Below are 20991 nucleotides of genomic sequence, written 5' to 3' on the forward strand. Positions count from 1 at the left end.
AACAGACCGATGAGTGGTTTGTGCCAGTCAGCCTCAAACCCGGCCTGGTGGTGTGCGATAATGGGCGAAATCTCGTAGCAGCTCTGGGACTAGCCGGTTTGATGCACATCCCTTGCCTGCGCATGTGCTGAATTTGGTGGTGCAGAGATTCCTTAAAACTTACCCCAATATGTCAGAGCTGCTGCATAAAGTGTGGGTCGTCTGTGCGCACTTTCAGCATTCTCACCCTGCTGCTGCTCGCCTGTCAGTGCTGCAGCGTAACTTCGGCCTCATATGCGACGTGCCCACAAGGTGGAACTCAACCTTGCACATGCTGGCCAGACTGTGCAAGCAGCAGCAGGCGATAGTGGAGTTTCAGCTGCAGCACGCACGGGTGAGTTGCTCGGCGGAACAGCACCACTTCACCACCAATGACTGGACCTCCATGTGAGACCTGTGTTCCTTGTTGCGCTGTTTCGAGTACTCCACCAACATGGCCAAAGCTGATAATGCCGTTCTCAGCGTTACTATCCCACTTCTATGCCTCCTTGAAAAAACGCTCCTGGCGATGATGGAAGAGGATTTCATAGGGTTTCCGGCCAGTCATTCCCAAGTGGCTACGATGGTGGGTTCCTGCACCCACAAACCCAAGATACACAATTGTCCGGCCAGGCCACAGTTCTGGAGGATGAGGAGGTGGAGGATGAGGAGGAGGAGATGGAGGAGGAGGAACCATGTTCACAGCAGGGTGGCACCCAGACCAGCTCATGGCCATCACTGGTGCGTGGATGGGGGGATACAGAGGACACAGACGATACACCTCCCACAGAGGACAGCTTTTCGTTGCCTCTGGGCAGCCTGGCACACATGAGCGATTACATGCTGCAGTGTCTCCGCAATGACCGCCGAGTTGCCCACATTCTAACTTTTCTTAACGGATTTGGGTGAATCCGCGGAGTGAGCACCGGGTCCTTGGAAGAGGTGGGGTGAGCCGCTGTACAGTGGTTTATTAGCACATTCTAACTTGTGCTGATTACTGGGTGGCCACGCTGCTGGATCCCCGTTACAAGGACAACGTACCGTCCTTGGTATGGGTATCAACGTTGGTCTTATATCGGTATTAATTTGTGTTTTTCACTCTGTTTTTTACACAGACTGTCGACCAATGGCCACTTTGGATTACAAAGCTAGAGAACAATCCTGGCTTTCACAGTTGGACGCAGTTTTTTGTGAAATATTCTGAATGGGAAAAGGAGATACAGGACTTCAAAATGAAGAAATTTACCCGTGATCAAAATGATGCACAACAGAAGAGGCTATATTAATGGAGAGGTATAAATATGGGTAGACCACAGAGTAGATCCTCTTCTGTATCATCAGTATCGTCACAGAATGAAGCTCAATCCAGTGTATCTCAATCTACACGGTTTGGCCGGAGCAAGAGAAAAATGGATTATGGACCAGGACCTGGAAAGAAAAGACAACAAGGTCCGGCCTTGGACAGCCGGCAGAGTGATTAGGATTTGAAGGTAATTAACCTTTCAACTCATAAACTTTCAGCTACAGATGTTGCACTTCTGGAACATGGCTTATCTTATGCACCTAGCTCTCGCTTTGACCCTTTCACCGCTGTCAAGGACTTACATATGTTCGGACGATCTTTGATGATGAAGCGTTTGCATCATAAAGAGAAAGAGACAGATACCCTTGATACCAGTAGGGAGCAAGAGGCCCTCCAAATTTTGGAGGAACTCCGGCGGGAACAGGAGGACACACCTATTTCTGATGTGCCCCCAGTTCTACGCAAAAAATCTACGAAATTTCCCCCTCTGTCACTATGTCCAGCGGTGGACCTATTTGTTAAATTGGTCACCAGGGACTTCAGAGACATACCAATGTCGGTGTGTCACGACAATCTCACACCAGGACAGCGACAAAGTCTTAGGAAGTAGAAAAAATTGCCAGATGTGGTTTATAAACCGGCAGACCAAGGCCCAGGGAGTAATATGGCCCAGGGAGATGTATTTAAATGAGGCGTATAGGCAACTAAAGAACAAAACATGTTGCAAGAAACTAACTTTCGATCCCCTTTCTTCTTTTAGAAATGATCTGACAAAGATCCTGGATAAGGCCTTAGAATCAGACATCATATCCAAACAATTACATCAAGCCTTGATTGTCCAGGAACCAACAATACCAACATTATATTTACTACCAAAAGTTCACAAAGATGCAGCAGCCCCCCCCCCCCCCCCCCAGGTAGGCCTATTATCTCCGGCCAGGGCAGTTTGGTAGAGAATATCTGTAGGTTCCTGGATTTTCATTTGAAGTCTCTGATGACAAATCTTCCATCCTATATTAGGGATACATCCTGGTGAAACTACAGGGAATATGTCTTGATAATGACACCCATTTAGTAACCTGTGACGTCGAATCTTTGTATACCAGCATCAGACATAGTAATGGACTTCAGGCCGTTGAGTTTTTCTTGAGGGCCAACAATGTGGATAGTAACATGAGGGTCTTTTTATTGCAACTTTTGAATTTTGTACTCACTAAGAACTTTTTTTACCTTCAATGGTTCCTTTTTCCTGCAGCTCCAGGGAACAGCAATGGGGGCGGCATGTGTGCCCTCATCTGCCAACCTGTTCCTGGGGCTGTGAGAGAGAGATTTGTTCATGTCAGACGGACACGTCGTCATGGACAACGCCATTTTTTGGGCGCGGTACATTGACGACGTCTTTTTAGTCTGGCAAGGAACTGAAGAACAGCTTCAAGGCCCTTAATAAAAACTCTTGGAACATCAAACTCTTATATGTATGTCATCGAGATAAAATTAATTTTCTGGATGTGACACTATCTGAAGATAGTAGTGGATATATACAAACCAATGTCTACAGAAAGGACACTGCAGTCAATTTGTACTTACACACCTCTTCCTTACACCCTAGAAACACAATAAGAACCATCCCCACTGGACAATTCTTACGTATACGGAGGATTCGTTCAGATGACAGTACTTTTGAAAAACAGGCAACTGACTTGACAAATTACTTCTTAAAAAGGGGATACAGTCGTAGATCTATAAAGAAGGCGTATTGCAGAGAAAGATCCCAGAAACAATCCGACCTGTTACAGGTGAAGGAACACAAGGCTGTGGATACGAAAACTAGGTACGTGACTACATATCATTCTCGATGGAAAGAAATGAGAGATATTCTGGCCAGACATTGGCATGTGCTCCAGACGGATTCGATCCTGGAGAAATTTGTGCCTATGTACCCTTCCATTACCGCTCAGAGAGCGGACACGCTACGCTCAAATTTGGTAAAGAGTTATCTTGAACCCAAGCCTCAACAGATTTTCTCTGGGGACAAGGGCCCACAATGGGGTTTTAAACCCTGTGGGAAATGTGTAGCCTGTCCAAATATGGAACGGGCAAATTAATTTGTAGACTCAGGAGGCATGAAGAATTTTAAAATCACACATTGTATTACTTGTTCTACCTCTAGAGTGATTTATTATGCCACATGCCCATGTCCAAAGATCTACATTGGACTCACGACCCGTGAACTTAAGGTTCGGGTACGAGAGCATGTAAGGGATATTATTGCAGCAGAAAAGACAGAGGAATGGGAGGATCTTAAACCCATTGCAAAACACTTCAGGATGTGCCATGCGTGCAATCCAAGATTTTTGAAGGTGAGGGGAATAGATTGTATTAGGACGGATCTTCGAGCAGGTGACATATCAAAAAGATTGGCACAAAAAGAGAGCCGATGGATTTGGACCCTGGGGACACTCCGTCCAGCAGTTCTGAATGAAACCTTGGGCTTCTCTGCGTTTCTCTGACCATCAGGACCACCTACTGTGGATCCATTGTTTTTAATCTTAATCTTGAGTATTATTTTGAACATGTTCTTGTTTCTGTTTCTTTTATTTCGTCTCTCCTACAGGTTGCATTGGACCTGGGACTATTCGGTGTTGGGACCCCTTCGGCCTGGTGGCATAGTCTTCGTCAGGGGAATTTTTTCGAGTGTGCACATTTTTATGGTCTCTCCATAGAGGATTTATATATTTTGGCTAGATAGGATGTAATATTTATTTATGTATCCTTCTTGAGGATGTTATATGTTACACAATTGCAGGATAGACAAGATAGGGATATAGGGACAATAGGAATACATTGGTTTTGTCATCAAGCTACATTGGATGAGGGCTGGCTGTTACCGACAGCCTCCCCCCCTCTTTTTTTTTTCCCCAGTCATTAGGTTGAGTGAGATCTTCACTCTGGGTTGGGTGATTACTCCCTTCCCCTGTGGCTTTTTCGTCCCTTCCCTCTCCCTTTAGGAGACTTCACCATACACTATATAGATTTGTGATTGGCATGTTATCATTGTTATTCCTTATGTAGTGTACCACCGGGATGGTGTTTTTTCCCTGCTGCTACTTCTTTTTAAACATAACGTCATGTATGTAATCATGTTATTTAATAAAATTGACACAATTTTTTTGGGCTTCGATTCTTGTAGGTCGTTGTTTTGTTAAAGGAGCTGGGACTTTTTTGTACTTCACAATAGTTAACCCCCTTTATATTGCCGCAACATGTGTTGCATTGACTCATTGTAGTTTTGGTATGGGTATCAACATTGGTTTTATATCGGTATTACCCTGCTCTACCAAGTAGACAGGTTAATTAATTTCTGTAATTTTTCTGTTACATTCTTGGGTTGACATTATACAATTTTAGATGTGAATAAACCCCTGCTCTGCATAGGTGACAGGGAATAAAATTTCTGAAATGTTTCTTTAATTGATGCGCACCACCTCCTTTGATTCAATGCTTAAACTTAAACAAGTTGTACCACATTTAAGCTTCAATACTTTGTCCCACATTTCCGCTATACTCTTTTGGCCAACATTTGCGCCTCAATAGCTTTTCCCACAATTCCGCTTGACTCTTTTGGCCCACATTTGGGCTTCTGTAATTTGTCCACATTTGCGCCTCAATAACTTTTCCCACATTTCTTCTCGATCCCAATTTTTTTAAATAAATTTATCTCCCTTAAATTTGGTCTCTTTTTGTCACGCTCTCTCTCCGGCCTGGAACCCTGATTCCCCGCCACCCGTAATCACCATGGTAGGCGCATAAAAGAACATCGAAAGTTGATAGAGCAGATATCAAATTGGATCATGAACATCACGGGGACGTGCGACATGGTGTAGCAGTAAGTGTGCACACGCCTACACGAACTAACTGACAGGGGTCAGCCCCTACAATCTCTGGGTCTCCAAATTGGGCACATGGCCTGAGCTTGCCCTTTACGCCTTGGAGGTGATGGCCTGCCCTGCAGCCGGTGTATTGTCTGAACGTGTGTTTAGCACGACTGGAGGGTTATATTTCCCAATGTTTTGGGGTGTACCCTAATTTAAAAAAATATAAATACATTTTAAACCAAATAGCAGTGTAGGCTACCTCCTCCTCCACCGCCACTTCCACATCCACTGCCTCCTCAACCTCCTACTCCATATGGACCTGGTCCTCCTAGATCAAAATTATTCTTTTTTATTTTTACGTATTTTATGTTATTTAAAGTCATTTCCCTATCCACATTTGTTTGCAGAGCACTTGCCATGCTCTTAACCACATTTTAACGGCATTTGCAGCCCTCTAGCCCTTTCCATGACATTTTTACAGCCATTTTAGTGCTCAAAAGTTCGGGTCCCCATTGACTTCAATGGGGTTCGGGGTCAAGTTCGGGTCAAGTTCAGGTCCCAAACTCAAACTTTTTTCCGAAGTTCGGCTGAACCCCTCGAACCCGAACATCCAGGTGTCCGCTCAACTCTACTCAGGACTATGTCATGGACTGCATTGCCCCAAATGAGAGATCAATTCACCACCCATTTTGTCCCCGTCAAGTAAAGAAGAAGAACAACGCCCATTAATTCTTTTTGCTATCTTGTGTAATAATATGCAATATCTTAATGTGAAATATGCAAAATGTACATGTGATAAATTGTCTAGAATGTGTTGTCCTGCATAACTCTTTATTACAGGAGGTTATCGAAGTGTCATTGCAATATTTATATCCATATTTGTATTTTGTTGCGTGTACTTGGTGTATTTCAAGTGACGGTGTAGAGATCCACAGCTTCAGTCATTGCAAACGTCGAGGACGACTTACCTTTTAGCAGGGGGTATGCAGCGTCCCACATATGTGTGTAAATGGGACACTTCAAACATATTAATATATATACATGTGTTTATTTGCATTGTATGGTATTTTCTATTATCAGACTGGCAATGTAATTTACACCTATTCACCCCTAGGTGGTGCTGGCACCACATAATACATATAGCTTGAGTGTGTCTAGACAGGAAGTTAGTTGAAGTTAGTTAGTTGAAGTTAGAGTGTGAGAGGAGAAGAAGCAAGTTCATGGAGGAGAGAAACAGGCATCGTCCAACATGTTGTCTGCTATTTCTACTCCTTGGTCATGGCCAGTTTAAGGGAGTACACCTAACATTTATCTACAGCAGCAAAGCACAAGACAGTAAGTCTATGTCTGGATATGGGGAGAGAATAGTGAGGGTAACAGCTAAACTTAGCTCATGGACCTTATTAGCACAAGTGCCTGAGAGCAACTTTCCGAGTGCCAGGACACAAATGGACAGTTAGTGCGCAGAATTGTCCCTATCCATTACACAAGCCTTCTGGGTCATAGTGGAAAAATCTAAACCTTTTCATAAGATTATCCTACAAATTATGTGGTAGAAGTGTTTTCCTGCCGCGAGGGGGACTCCCTTATTGGATAACTCAAAATATCATTAAGCAAATATCATATCCAGTACCAGAGTGCTAGAGTTGGAATTTAAAGTAAATCTTCAGTTTGCCTGTAAAGTATCAGCATTAGAAGAATCCCTTTATTGACAACTGCCACTACCTGATAATAGGAGTACAATTGAACTTATTATTATTTGTGCTATACAAAACGCTTTCCATTGATGAACTGTACCAACTGTCCAGAGACTATTGATTTGCAGTAAATATTCAACTGGTTTACAACAACCGACTCCTCATTCTTACTACAACTCTCAACATTTGCAACTAATGGTGCTGGCATCACAAACCAGGGGCCCAGCCGCAAAAGCACCTAACACCAATTACCATCAAGGGCACCTCAACCAACATCTGGCTGGTGTTCCCTGCAACCGAGAGTGCGCCGGAGGATTTTGTGCTGTCTTCCCATCCACTGTACGCCAGCCCAGGGAGGCATCTGCTAACCGTGAGTACATTAACTTTTTCACCCATTTGTCCACCGTGAGCCTCACGTGTTTCCCCTGTGGTTTGGTATGCTACAAATGGATGTAGGGGAGAATGTGGGAGGAGGTGGGGGAGGGAATGTTTTTGTTAATAAAAATGTGCCTGGGGGTTTGGATGATGTAATAAGTAGTGGTAGGAGGGAAGGGTGTGCATGGTATCAGGGGCGTAGCTATAAGGGAAGCAGGGAAAGCGGATGCTTTGGGTCCCAAACACAGAAGGGGCCCACCCAGGAGGAAGAATAAAAGATTTTATGTAATTGCCCCCACAACGGTATCATAAAATGACATTATATTCGGACAGACAGCAGCTGTGGGGGTTGCACTAGAAAAGGGGCTGCAAAGAAGTTCCCTGGGGTGGTGGCCCCATTCAAAATTTTGCTATGGGGCCCAGTTATTTCTAGTTTCGCCACTGCATGGTATCCACTATAAGTGAGGATGGTTTAGTGATGGAGGATATGGAGGTGGGTGGTGGAGGGTCATTGGTAAATGGGGAGGCTGGGGGTACTGGTCTGGTCGCCCCTGGCTGTGGCAGCCCCTGTTTGTAGCTATGCTAATGTAACAGCAGGGGTAATAGGGGGCTCGCTTTGTCCTCTGGCTCTGGGGATGACTTTTTGCACCAGTGTCTTCTGGAGGCTCTAAAGATAGGGGAGAGAACAATTGATGTAGAGGGTAGGGAGGTTGATCTATCCTTTTTGATAGAGAGGCATGGCCTCTCAGCCTTCCGAGAGGAAAGGAACAGGGAGACCGCGTGGTATCTCCCGACAGCTGGGCAGGGTGGTCTCCATAAGGAATGTAGTCCGTCTGAGGTGGAGGAGCAGTGATACAGGTCCTTCAAGATCGGACGTGGTTGAGCTCCTGCTAAAGGTGGGTTCAATGCAACGGACATCTACGCCTTGATACTTCCCTATGGGGCCCCAGAGTTCGATGTCAGCATTTTTCGGCCAGAGGGCCTTGAGCTCTTCTGGTCCAACTATGAGATGGCAAAGAGCGAGCCCAGCCGGTGAGACTTTGCCATCCAGGCAGTGTCTCGTTAGAACAATGTCAAGAGGGTGACCATTTTAGGCTGCTTTTACACTAGCGTTTTTGCTGGATTCGGCAGGGTTGAGCAAAAACATTTCTGTTACTGATAATACAACTATCTGCATCGGTTATGAACGGATCCGGTTGCATTATCTTTAACATAGCCAAGATGGATCCGTCATGAACTCCATTGAAAGTCAATAAGGGACGGATACGTTTTCTATTGTGTTCGAGAAAATTGATCCATCCCCATTCACTTGCATTGTAGGTCATGACGGATCCCTTTTGCTTCGCATCCCACGACGGAAAGAAAACAGCAGCATGCTGAGAACGCAACCAAACTGAATGAAATGCATTTTGGAGCATTCTGTTCTGTTCAGTTACATTTTGTCCCCATTGACAATCAATGAGGACAAAACAGAAGCGTTTTTTCCCGGTATTGAGACTCTAAGATGGATCTCAATACCGGGAGATAGAAACGCTAGTGTGAAAGTAGCCTTAACCCGTAACAAGTTACTCTCGTGTATTGACATCATGATGTGGCTTGGCCGATATGGGGAGGTTGTGGATGTCCCTAGAAAGAACAGGGATGAATATGGCGTCTGGTCTGGGGCCTGTATGTTTATGGTAAAACTTAGGCTTTAAGGAAACACGGTTACCACATTCCATCTGCAACCTTCCTTGGAAGAGATTGCATCCAGATTTTCTATCCGGGTCAGTCGAAGTTGTGTCACACATATGGCAGCCCCACACACTTCTGTGCTAGCTGCACTGTACAGAAGTGTGCATGGGGAGATAGGTCACCTTGCTGCATCATGTGCGGAGGTTAGGTGCCCTCGCTGCCCTCATTCCTTTGCCAATGCTGTCAATACACCAGCGAGAGGAAGCCATGTGGCCAATTCTGCTGGGGGAGAGGCTGGCAGAGGTGAAGGAGCAGAAGGGCCAGGGAGGAAAGGTAAGCAAATGATGCCTGCTCAACTGAGGCGTCAGGAAAAACTCCAAAGGGAGAGAGAGAGGCAATTCTCAGGAACCTCAGGCAACTGGGGTAACTGGGACGACCTCTGATCTCGCCCCTGAGACCGTTTTTACTGCTGAGGCCCAAAGGGACAGTGAACTGGATGAGGAAATTAGGAGGATCCAGGAAGAGGAAGTGCCATCTTCTAAGTATCCTCCCATGGCGAAAGTATGGACGGGAAAAGTGGGGGATGGCAAGAAAAAAAGCAGGGTAAAAAACATATAGAAAAAACAGGAGATTAAGGACTTCTCCCACCCACTAGATGCCAAAGGAAGGTGCAACCGACCCCCCTCTAAATAGTCTCTCAAACTGGTTCCAAGCCATCAGTGACATCTCCTCGTCTTTGGGGAAGGGGGCTTGGGGTGAGGTTTCGGAAGTTTCGGTAACATCAGTGCCTACAGGGGACCCTGGGCCTCCTTCTCCTGCAGAAAATATGTCCTCAGGGGTGGGGGCTGGCCTGGAGTAGGAGGACAGAAACTACAGGATGTCAGTGAGTAGTTAGATTGTGTCAGGATTGATTGATAGTATGGGGTCCCTGAGAAGGTCCAGATCAGGGATCTTGGAGGTCGTCAGATCCTTTTTCTCACATCTCATGGTGAAGAGGGATCTTGATCGGGATAGGATGTCGGCTGTCCTGGCTGAATCTGTTCCTGAACCAGGAGTGGACCCCTCTCTTGATGTTTTGACAGAAATAATCCAGAAAGACGAAGTCAGTCTGGAGATTGAGGGGCTTGCTCCCAAAAAATCACCAGGTCTGGATGGCTTAACATCTGAGTTTTATAAGACCTTTAAGGACATCTTAGTTCCCCTCTTGACTGTGGTATTCAATGAGTGTCTCTCCTTGGGCGCTCTAACAAAGTCAAGGAGGAGACCAGCTCTCATCATTCTGTCAAAGGCTAAAGATCCATTCCACTGTGCTCAGTGTCTGGGAGGTTGTGGAGCAGGGCAGGGCAGATCACTGGAAAGGGTACTTGCTGTCCTTGGATCAGGCAAAAGCGTTTATCGTGTTGACCATGAGTACCTCTGGTCTGTCCTTCTGAGATATGGCCTACTAGGGGCATTTGTTGATTGACGTAAGACCTTGTACGCAGGATGAGAGAGTTTCCTGATTGTGAACAATTGGATCGGCCTCACTTTTGAGGTGGGATATGGGGTTCACCAGGGTTGTCCTTTGAGCCCACTATTGTAAGTGTTTGCGATGGATCCCTTCCTTAGAAGGGCTGATCATGGGCCATTGGTGGGTGTCGTGATGGGCCAGGCAGCTCCTGAGGCCATACTGAGGGTAGTGGCATATGCTGATGATGTAACTATATTTGTGTCTTTGAAAGGGGAGACAGAGTTGGTGCTGTCGGAGGTAGAATGCTACTCAGAGTCATATGGGTCCAAGATCAACCGGGATAAATGTGACTCTGTAGCTGAAAGCAGGAGATCCTGTTTTAGATCTCCCAGTCACCCTTCCAGAGCCACAGGAGTCTACAAAAGTCCTCAGCATTGAATTTGGCCCGGGTATTACCCCCATCAAAATTGGGTCAGCAGGCTTAAGATTTCCGCTCAGAAGGTGGACCAGTGGAAGGGTTGGTCTTTGACCCTCAGGGAAAGGGTGAACATTTTCAAAACCTACCTGATCCCTTTGCTGTTATATTTGGGCAGTGTGTGCATCTTGGCAGAACCTATCTAGACTTGAGTCAACAGTCTGTTCTTCCAGATGTTATGGGGAAATAGAATGAACCTTGTCAAGAAGGGGATTACTTACCGTACGAGGAGACTAGGAGGGTTGGGTATGGTCAACCCTGTGGTGTTTCTGGTGAACACCTTTATTAAGATTAACCTCGCAAGCCTCTGGAAAGAGAGGGCTCCTCCCTTGGTAGTCTCCTGTTAGGGATGGTTTTGGCCTTTCCTTCAGGAATGGGAGACAGGGGGGCAAGTGAAGAATTTCCGCACACCACATGGGTATCTCCCGGCTTATGCTGCCCTTATTCTGAAGGTATTACGTTGGTGGGGTCTGGCGATGTGGGAAATCAGGACTCAGTCAAGGAAACTCTTTGACCAAAGGGTTCTATTGACCCATTTCAAGAAACCTCTGACCCTCAGGGACTGCCCAAGTTGGGATATGGGATTCGGGTTACTGCTTTTGAATTCCATCAGGATCCTCTTGAAGGTTTGGGACTTGAATTGGCGCTGCTTCCATGGGAAACTGTGTGTGAGGGAAAATCTGAAGTGTAGGAGCTCTGAGGACAGGGGGTGTCCCTGGGAGGAGTGCAGTGGCATGCTGGAGTGCATGAACCACTTCCTGCTTCATTGTCCCTTTAACACAGAGGTTTACACCAGGATGAGGACCTCTATCGGCTGGCCCAGGCTGGTCACTCTATACTATATCCTATGCGGAATGGGCCTATGGAGCATTCAGACACCTGGGTGATAGTGACCGCTGCACTTTATTCCTAGCAGCTCAGTGGTCAGGTACTACGCTTGGTATGCATGATGCTTAGTCTCGACAAAGCGCAAAATCTTCTCCGTGGATGAGGTGGTTAGGAACATTCTCAGAGACCTGGTGAAGGTGCGCCTGGAAGGGTTTTGCCTTTGGGGTACCCTAGCCTGTTGTCTCCCTTCCTAGTGGTGGGCTGACACTCTAGATTTTTGTTTTGGTGGCTGTTTAATTTAGTTTATATGTATATATTGGTATACTGTATATTGGCATGTAGTATGTATATATACACTCACCTAAAGAATTATAAGGAACAATACTAATACGGTGTTGGACCCCCTTTTGCCTTCAGAACTGCCTTAATTCTACGTGGCATTGATTCAACAAGGTGCTGATAGCATTCTTTAGAAATGTTGGCCCATATTGAAAGGATAGTATCTTGCAGTTGATGGAGATTTGAGGAATGCACATCCAGGGCACAAAGCTCCCATTCCACCACATCCCAAAGATGCTCTATTGGGTTGAGATCTGGTGACTGTGGGGGCCATTTTAGTACAGTGAACTCATTGTCATGTTCAAGAAACCAATTTGAAATTATTCGAGCTTTGTGACATGGTGCATTATCCTGCTGGAAGTAGCCATCAGAGGATGGATACATGTTTACGCCAAATTCGGACTCTACCATTTGAATGTCTCAACAGAAATCGAGACTCATCAAACCAGGCAACATTTTTCCAGTCTTCAACAGTCCAATTTTGGTAAGCTTGTGCAAATTGTAGCCTCTTTTTCCTATTTGTAGTGGAGATGAGTGGTACCCGGTGGGGTCTTCTGCTGTTGTAGCCCATCTGCCTCAAGGTTGTGCGTGTTGTGACTTCACAAATGCTTTGCTGCATACCTCGGTTGTAACGAGTGTTTTTTTCAGTCAACGTTGCTCTTCTATCAGCTTGAATAAGTCGGCCCATTCTCCTCTGACCTCTAGCATCCACAAGGCATTTTTGCCCACAGGACTGCCGCATACTGGACGTTTTTCCCTTTTCACACCATTCTTTGTAAACCCTAGACATGGTTGTGCGTTAAAATCCCAGTAACTGAGCAGATTGTGAAATACTCAGACCGGCCCGTCTGGCACCAACAACCATGCCACGCTCAAAATTGCTTAAATCACCTTTCTTTCCCATTCTGACATTCAGTTTGGAGTTCAGGAGATTGTCTTGACCAGGACCACACCCCTAAATGCATTGAAGCAACTGCCATGTGATTGGTTGACTAGATAATTGCATTAATGAGAAATAGATCAGGTGTTCCTAATAATTCTTTAGGTGAGTGTGTATATATATATATATATATATATATATATATATATATACACTGCTCAAAAAAATAAAGGGAACACAAAAATAACACATCCTAGATCTGAATTAATTAAATATTCTTCTGAAATACTTTGTTCTTTACATAGTTGAATGTGCTGACAACAAAATCACACAAAAATAAAAAAAATGGAAATCAAATTTTTCAACCCATGGAGGTCTGGATTTGGAGTCACACTCAAAATTAAAGTGGAAAAACACACTACAGGCTGATCCAACTTTGATGTAATGTCCTTAAAACAAGTCGAAATGAGGCTCAGTAGTGTGTGTGGCCTCCACGTGCCTGTATGACCTCCCTACAACGCCTGTGCATGCTCCTGATGAGGTGGCGGACGGTCTCCTGAGGGATCTCCTCCCAGACCTGGACTAAAGCATCTGCCAACTCCTGGACAGTCTGTGGTGCAACGTGACGTTGGTGGATAGAGCGAGACATGATGTCCCAGATGTGCTCAATTGGATTCAGGTCTGGGGAACGGTCGGGCCAGTCCATAGCATCAATGCCTTTGTCTTGCAGGAACTGCTGACACACTCCAGCCACATGAGGTCTAGCATTGTCTTGCATTAGGAGGAACCCAGGGCCAACCGCACCAGCATATGGTCTCACAAGGGGTCTGAGGATCTCATCTTGGTACCTAATGGCAGTCAGGCTACCGCTGGCGAGCACATGGAGGGCTGTGCGGCCCTCCAAAGAAATGCCACCCCACACCATTACTGACCCAATGCTAAACCGGTCATGCTGGAGGATGTTGCAGGCAGCAGAACGTTCTCCACGGCATCTCCAGACTCTGTCACGTCTGTCACATGTGCTCAGTGTGAACCTGAATCTGTGAAGAGCACAGGGCGCCAGTGGTGAATTTGCCAATCTTGGTGTTCTCTGGCAAATGCCAAACGTCCTGCACGGTGTTGGGCTGTAAGCACAACCCCCACCTGTGGATGTAGGGCCCTCATATCACCCTCATGGAGTCTGTCTCTGACCGTTTGAGCAGACACATGCACATTTGTGGCCTGCTGGAGGTCATTTTGCAGGACTCTGGCAGTGCTCCTCCTGTTCCTCCTTGCACAAAGGCGGAGGTAGCGGTCCTGCTGTTGGGTTGTTGCCCTCCTACGGCCTCCTCCACGTCTCCTGATGTACTGGCCTGTCTCCTGGTAGCGCCTCCATGCTCTGGACACTACACTGACAGACACAGCAAACCTTCTTGCCACAGCTCGCATTGATGTGCCATCCTGGATAAGCTGCACTACCTGAGCCACTTATGTCGGTTGTAGACTCCGTCTCATGCTACCACTAGAGTGAAAGCACCGCCAGCATTCAAAAGTGACCAGAACATCAGCCAGGAAGCATAGGAACTGAGAAGTGGTCTGTGGTCACCACCTGCAGAACCACTCCTTTATTGGCGGTGTCTTGCTAATTGCCTATAATTTCCACGTGTTGTCTATCCCATATGTACAACAGCATGTGAAATTGATTGTCACTCAGTGTTGCTTCCTAAGTGGACAGTTTGATTTCACAGAAGTGTGATTGACTTGGAGTTACATTCTGTTGTTTAAGTGTTCCCTTTATTTTTTTGAGCAGTGTATATATTATATATTTGTATAGTAATGTATATATTTTACATACGTATGCGTATATAATCCTCGATGGCAGTGCACATCTCCCACTGCCCTGATGTTGTCGCCAGAGCACCGGGCCGGGACTCAGCTAGTAACACGGTTCCCCCATCAGGCTGTAATTTTAACAACAGGATCTGGAGAACCGGAGGGAACCAGCTGAATCCCATCCCTGGCTATCTGTCATCATATACCGCCTAGGTCTCAGGCCAGGACTGGTAATCTGGCAGTGCAAAATCTTGGTGGGCCGGGTCACACTGTGGTCTGCCAATGGATTCACAATGTGGACCACCCCAGGCCTGTGCTTGTTAAATTAGCTGATGAGCGGTAGATGGTCCTAAGGTCCTGATGATAGCGTGAGGCAGTGGCACCACTCTAGCTGCCAATTGTCCTGAATTTGCTGGGACTGTCTTTGAAAATCAGGGACAGTCATGGCAAATTCTTTGCGGTGATTTTTGTTGTTTGCCCCTATGACAGGACAGAACAATGAACATCACCAGCACAGACGTGAACAAAGCCTAATACACACCTCAGAAGCTGCAGAACATTATAATAGTGACAAGGGAACTACAAGTCTCATCATCACCAGATTGTTATGAGTGGAAATTAGGGGGCAATACAGTGAGAGGTAAAAGTGGAGAGAACTACAACTCCGAGCATGTAAATGCTGTTATTATTGGATAGAAGTGGATATTAGACAGAGAGAGTATAAGGCCAAGTTCACATCACTGATCCGTCAGAACAGAGAAAAAAAAAAACAGATCTTGTATTTCAAGCATCAGTTCTGCATATTTGACATCTGTGGCATCCCAAAACGAAAAACTAAATGGCCTAAGAAGAGAGAACTACAACTCCCAGCATGTCCTGATTATTGTAGGTCATCATCGAGTTGTACTAGGAGGAAATAACTATAACCCCCAGTATGGCCAGACTTATTATTGGGCATCAGTATACATTACAGAGAGGAAGTATAAGAGGAGAGAACTACAAATCCCAGTATTACCAGACTGTACTAGGGCATAAGTTGAAATTACATAGAGAGGGATACAATAGGACAGACAAACTATAACTCCCAGCATTACCAGACTGTACTTGGGCATAAGTTGAAATTACATGGAGAGGGATATGATAGGAGAGAACTACAACTCCCAGCTTTTATAGGACGTTATTTGGGCTATCCCAGGACATCACTAACCTCTCCTCCAGGCGCCACACAGAAGCTCCGCCCACTCACAGCAACATCCCACAGGTCTTTCACCAGTCCTCTGCACTGGTCACATGGTTGATGACATCACTAAAGGTCCTTCTCCACTTCTTACATTCTCTTTTCACAGGTAACTGAGTCCCAGTTGTTCTATGAACTTTGTGCTCTATATTATTGCAAGAAACTGAAAACTACAGTATACCACCCCCAGAGAATTGAGTTGCACAAAAAAGTATATAAAAGTATATAAAAGTACAATCATCAACATGCTCAAGGCTGTTCCATCTCACCAGAGCTGACTTGCAGTACTTCTCCCAGAAACTTTGTACCAATATAACAACAGAACTCATTGCTCTAATGGGCACACTCTCTATTACTTCATGTCCGAACGACACGGCCGACTGCCTGTGGATAGTGATGGACAAACATTGGCGTTCGCACTCAAATGTTCGCAAACCGTGTGTTTGCAGCGGGCCCCATAGACTTGAATGGCAGGCGAACCTGAAAAACCTTCAGGTCATATTTGCAGCCACCAAATAATCACTATAAGTGCACAAATAGTCCCACAACATGGACAGTGACATACCAGTTGTATTATTCGAATTTCCGATCTCCATTCATTATTTTTTTCAATGCAAAATATCGGCAAGGTAATTTTTGCGTATGCGCATGCGCTAAATAGGCGCAGCCTACTACAGCACCAGACCGAAGTTGGATGCGATCAGAAAAGATGGTTGGCAACAATTTATGCGACGTTGAGGAAGAACTTCTGATCACTGTAAGTAATTTGACATTACAGCAGTGTATTTGATTACATTTCACATGCATGTTATGTTAGAACAATCGCTGTATATGCAGATCGAGTGTTTAAAAAAAAAGCGCCATTGCGAATAATCCCTAATGATACAAAAAATGTTTTCGCGGTACACACAACTTCACATTTTATAAGGTCTCATGAGATATTAGTATTGTTGTGAGAACTTGTGACATCACAGTAATTTTATTGGGGGGCAACTGGTAAATCACACCCTATAGAAATGATTGGTTCCAATAGCGTTTGTCACTCTGTGTAGATGCGGTAACGCAGCAAAACCGCAAACAAATGCTGCACTACCTAAATGCACCCAAATGTACTATATAGAAAGTATATTATTGGTATATCACACTCCGCTTCAATCAGTTATTTTGGAGGGCAACTGGTATATCACACCTGTAGAAATTATTTGTTCCAATAGCGTTTGTCCCTCTGTATAGCTGCGGTATTGCAACAGAACCTCACACAACTGCTGCACAATACAAATACACTATAATATACTTTCTATGTTAGAAAGTATATTATAAGTATATTACACCCCTCAGTATGTCACACCTATCGATAGCACACCTATACCAGTTCTTAAAAGGACTTTTGTGGCCCTATTAGCTAGCGTTTGGTGTCCCTAACAGTCTGTCCCTGCTCCACACAACAACCTCTCCCTACACTGGCAAAAGACTGAATGTAAAATAGCGGCCAGATCAGGTTTATTTATAGGGTAGGGGGTATGTCCATGTGCTGAAATGTCTCAATTGGCTGTCCTGTACCACCTGATGGATGTGTCATGGGTCAAAGTTCTTCACAATCTAAAAGAATATGGCGGGCGTGAATATCGCCATATGTTTGCATGTTCGGCGAATCGCGAACGCGCAAAGTTTGCCGCAAAACTACCGTTGGGGGCGAATCTCAAGACCATCTCTACCTGTGGACATTGACCTTGATATCCTTATGCTAGGATCAGAACAACTTCTTCCTCAAACTGAAGGGGTCAAGGAGCATCAGATGTGTGTGGAGGACACTAAAGAAATACTGCACTACAGAATAGAGAAGGTCCAACTGAAGCAAAAACAGGACTCTGACGCCTCTGCCAAAGCCGAACCCTTACAAACTGGAGACCAAGTCTGGTTTGGAAATAATCATCCAGTCAGTAAACTGGACAGTCACTTGTAACATAGTTGTGACCATAACCTCACCTAAAGTCTATGAAATTGATCGGGAGGTCAAGGGCAATCAGCTGATGCACTGCAACTGGCTCAAGGGATGTCTGCAGGAACCTGCTCAGGAGCAGCTGAGGGCAGTGGATGTCACCACAGCTGTCGTTCTCTTCAGTTCGTAAATAGTGATGAGCGAGCACCAAAGTATTTGGGTGTTCGGCCTGAACACATTGCTACTGTATATTCATGTGCTCGGCCGAGCACCCGAGTATAATGGAAGTCAATGGGCACCCTCTGCTCGGAAGAGAAGAGGATGTCTGATTCATAAAAAAAGGATAGAAATTGATGAAAACCCCATCAAAATGGTTGCAACAGTATTAAGAGGATAGCTTGATGTGTCTTAGACTCCTATTATGTACGACATACAATAGACAACCACACAAAGGCTATATGCCAAAAGCCGGGTATGTGCCTAATCTATCCATGAGACAAGTATATTCTATGTTCAGGTACTGCGCGATGCGCTCCCTGTCCACCTTCCCTGGTAGTAAGCGCCAAAAAACAAAGTACACCGTGGCTCTACAACTTAAGATTGGTATTTACCTGTTTCTGAGTTCTTGTCTGTTCGCCTATGTGTCCTATGTCTTCTTCTTTCTTGCTCTTACATCCAAAGTGAAGGGGATATTGGGAGGCTGGACCCTATTGTTATTAGTTATACTGAGCCTGCCCCGGCCGGCGGCACCGCTCAGTTTAATAAGTCAGCTCGATCGCGCTCGCACGGAGCGCTGTGTGATATCACAGTAAGAGCTACGGATAGCTAGGAGGACCTATCCATGAGACAGATGACAGTCAGCATACCTTACAATGGCAGCCTTGTGCACTGAGATATTCCAAACCAGCTCTCATCTGACTGAGAACCATTAAACCTCAAAGTTATTTTGCATCTGTTGGATGGCTTGGGTAGACCTGCACACCTAGATCAATATCATTAGAGCGACAAAAAGTTTTCCAATATTCAATATCCTTTCTATACAGTTTTGTCATGTAAAAACTCATTTGCATAAACATGGACATATGGGAAAGACATGCAAATGAGCAGAATCTGCCTTGTTTTTCAGCTGTCATAAGACTATGAAAACCAATAGATAGCGCTATTGAGTTATGAATAGCGCCCTCTATTGGTTTCACAGTCTTATGACAAGACAAATATTCTTGTCAGAAGACTATGAAACCAATAGAGGGCGCTATTGAGTTATGGGTATAAACCTGACTAAATTCTTAACTGGTAGTTGTATATGGGAACACTGTCACAGGGGCCAACTACCTAAAATATAACTTTTAATCAAAAATAGCTAAAAAATACACACAAATATGTTCCTCACATGGGGACTGATAGACATACAGAAAACACACACAGACAAAGAGAGCCAATGTAAGGACCAGGTCAGGAGGGCTAGGTGTGATAGTATAACAGGGCCAGAAACACATGGGTCACTAGGTATATCCCTGTGATATCCCTGTGCTTATCTCAGCCCAGAGATGCACCCTGATGGTGGGAACACTCCGTCCCCGTGCCTAACCTACCTGTCCTTAAATTGCCCTTATCTCAAAAACGACCCATATGGATGTCTGGGTCCTGAAATAGCTACTATACAAATATAGCGTCCTATATGGAGATCCAGGGAGATATCTGGATCAATCAATAGCGGAGTCACTATTTACATAGATGGTCTCAAATCAGTGCTCTAAATCTCAGTCTCGACGCGTTTCCCCTCAAAGATGTGGTTCATCAGGAGACCAGTAAAAATGTCATCAATAGACACATAGTGTATAGACGAACAAGTTGCCGCAAAAATTCGGCGACTGCATACCACTGGTTTATCAGTACAGCGACTGTATCACGATGATAGGGATTAATCCGCGATCACAGTCCACAAAAATGAAATGAAAAACCAAGGTAACTGGAGCACCACCATGCAGCACTATACTGCTTGGATTAAAGCAATAAAGCTAGCATCGCTAAGTGGGAAATACTGATAATGATAAAGTACTTATCCGTTCCTGTAGATCTCAGCAGGCAGTAGACAGCAGCATGGGGTGCTCCAGGGGGCAAAAAAGATAAGGCTCCAAGTAGTAAACCAATATTGTGACTATTTATACCATAGATGGAACCGGCCCCCTCCAAATTACACCAATCATCATGCCCCCTTCTAGTCATGTGACCCACTAGTTGGTACACCAGTGTGAAGTCATAGGACTAGGTAATACATCCAGCATAACTCTACTAGATGTGCAGATATATGCCTCTTATGATCGCATTCCTCTTACCAAAAGAAAGAGGAAAATACCTCTGATAGATGTATTGGGGTACAGGCGATCGTAGGTGGAACGCACGCCGAGATATTAAAAATGGCCGTGCGTTCCACCCCAGACTTCCGGTCGCGGTCCGCTCACCTCACCACTATATCGTCCACCTCCTAGTCGGTATTACAACGGCGTAGAGAGAGGGGCATGACCACATGCTCCAACCACGCCTATCGCTCCCTCTTGGCCTACCTCGCAGTGTTTGCGTTCCACTGTGGCCGGCAGGAGGGCGTGGTGATGCGTTCCACCTACACCTAAGCCTGCCGCTCACTGTCTGCCTACACTGTGATGCTTGCGTTCCACGGCAGCAGGAAGGAGGTGTGGTGATGCGTTCCACTACTGTTGTTAGACGGGACCGGTCCTTCTTTCTTAAATACATTATCAAGGTACATGGAAAGAAATATATGACTAGTAAAATGTATATACCTGCATCCCCAGGAACCAATGATAGAAAGATACCGAGGCACATGTATGAATAGGTATATACAAATATATATAGGTATATACAAACATGGTATAAAAATATAGGTATATACAAATATATATATTCTCTCCATTCCCCCAATGTATAAGAAATACAGGAGCCCCTAGAGGTCCGCTACATCTAATAGACCAGATCGTAAAGAGCCGGAGTGTAAAAAATAGTTAACCCACTAATGGGCAATTAAAACGGGGTAATGTATATGCTGGTGAGAGGGCCAATTTCTGCTAGACAGA

Source organism: Bufo bufo, chromosome 3, assembly GCF_905171765.1.
Source record: "Bufo bufo chromosome 3, aBufBuf1.1, whole genome shotgun sequence".
Classification (NCBI taxonomy): Eukaryota; Metazoa; Chordata; class Amphibia; order Anura; family Bufonidae; genus Bufo; species Bufo bufo.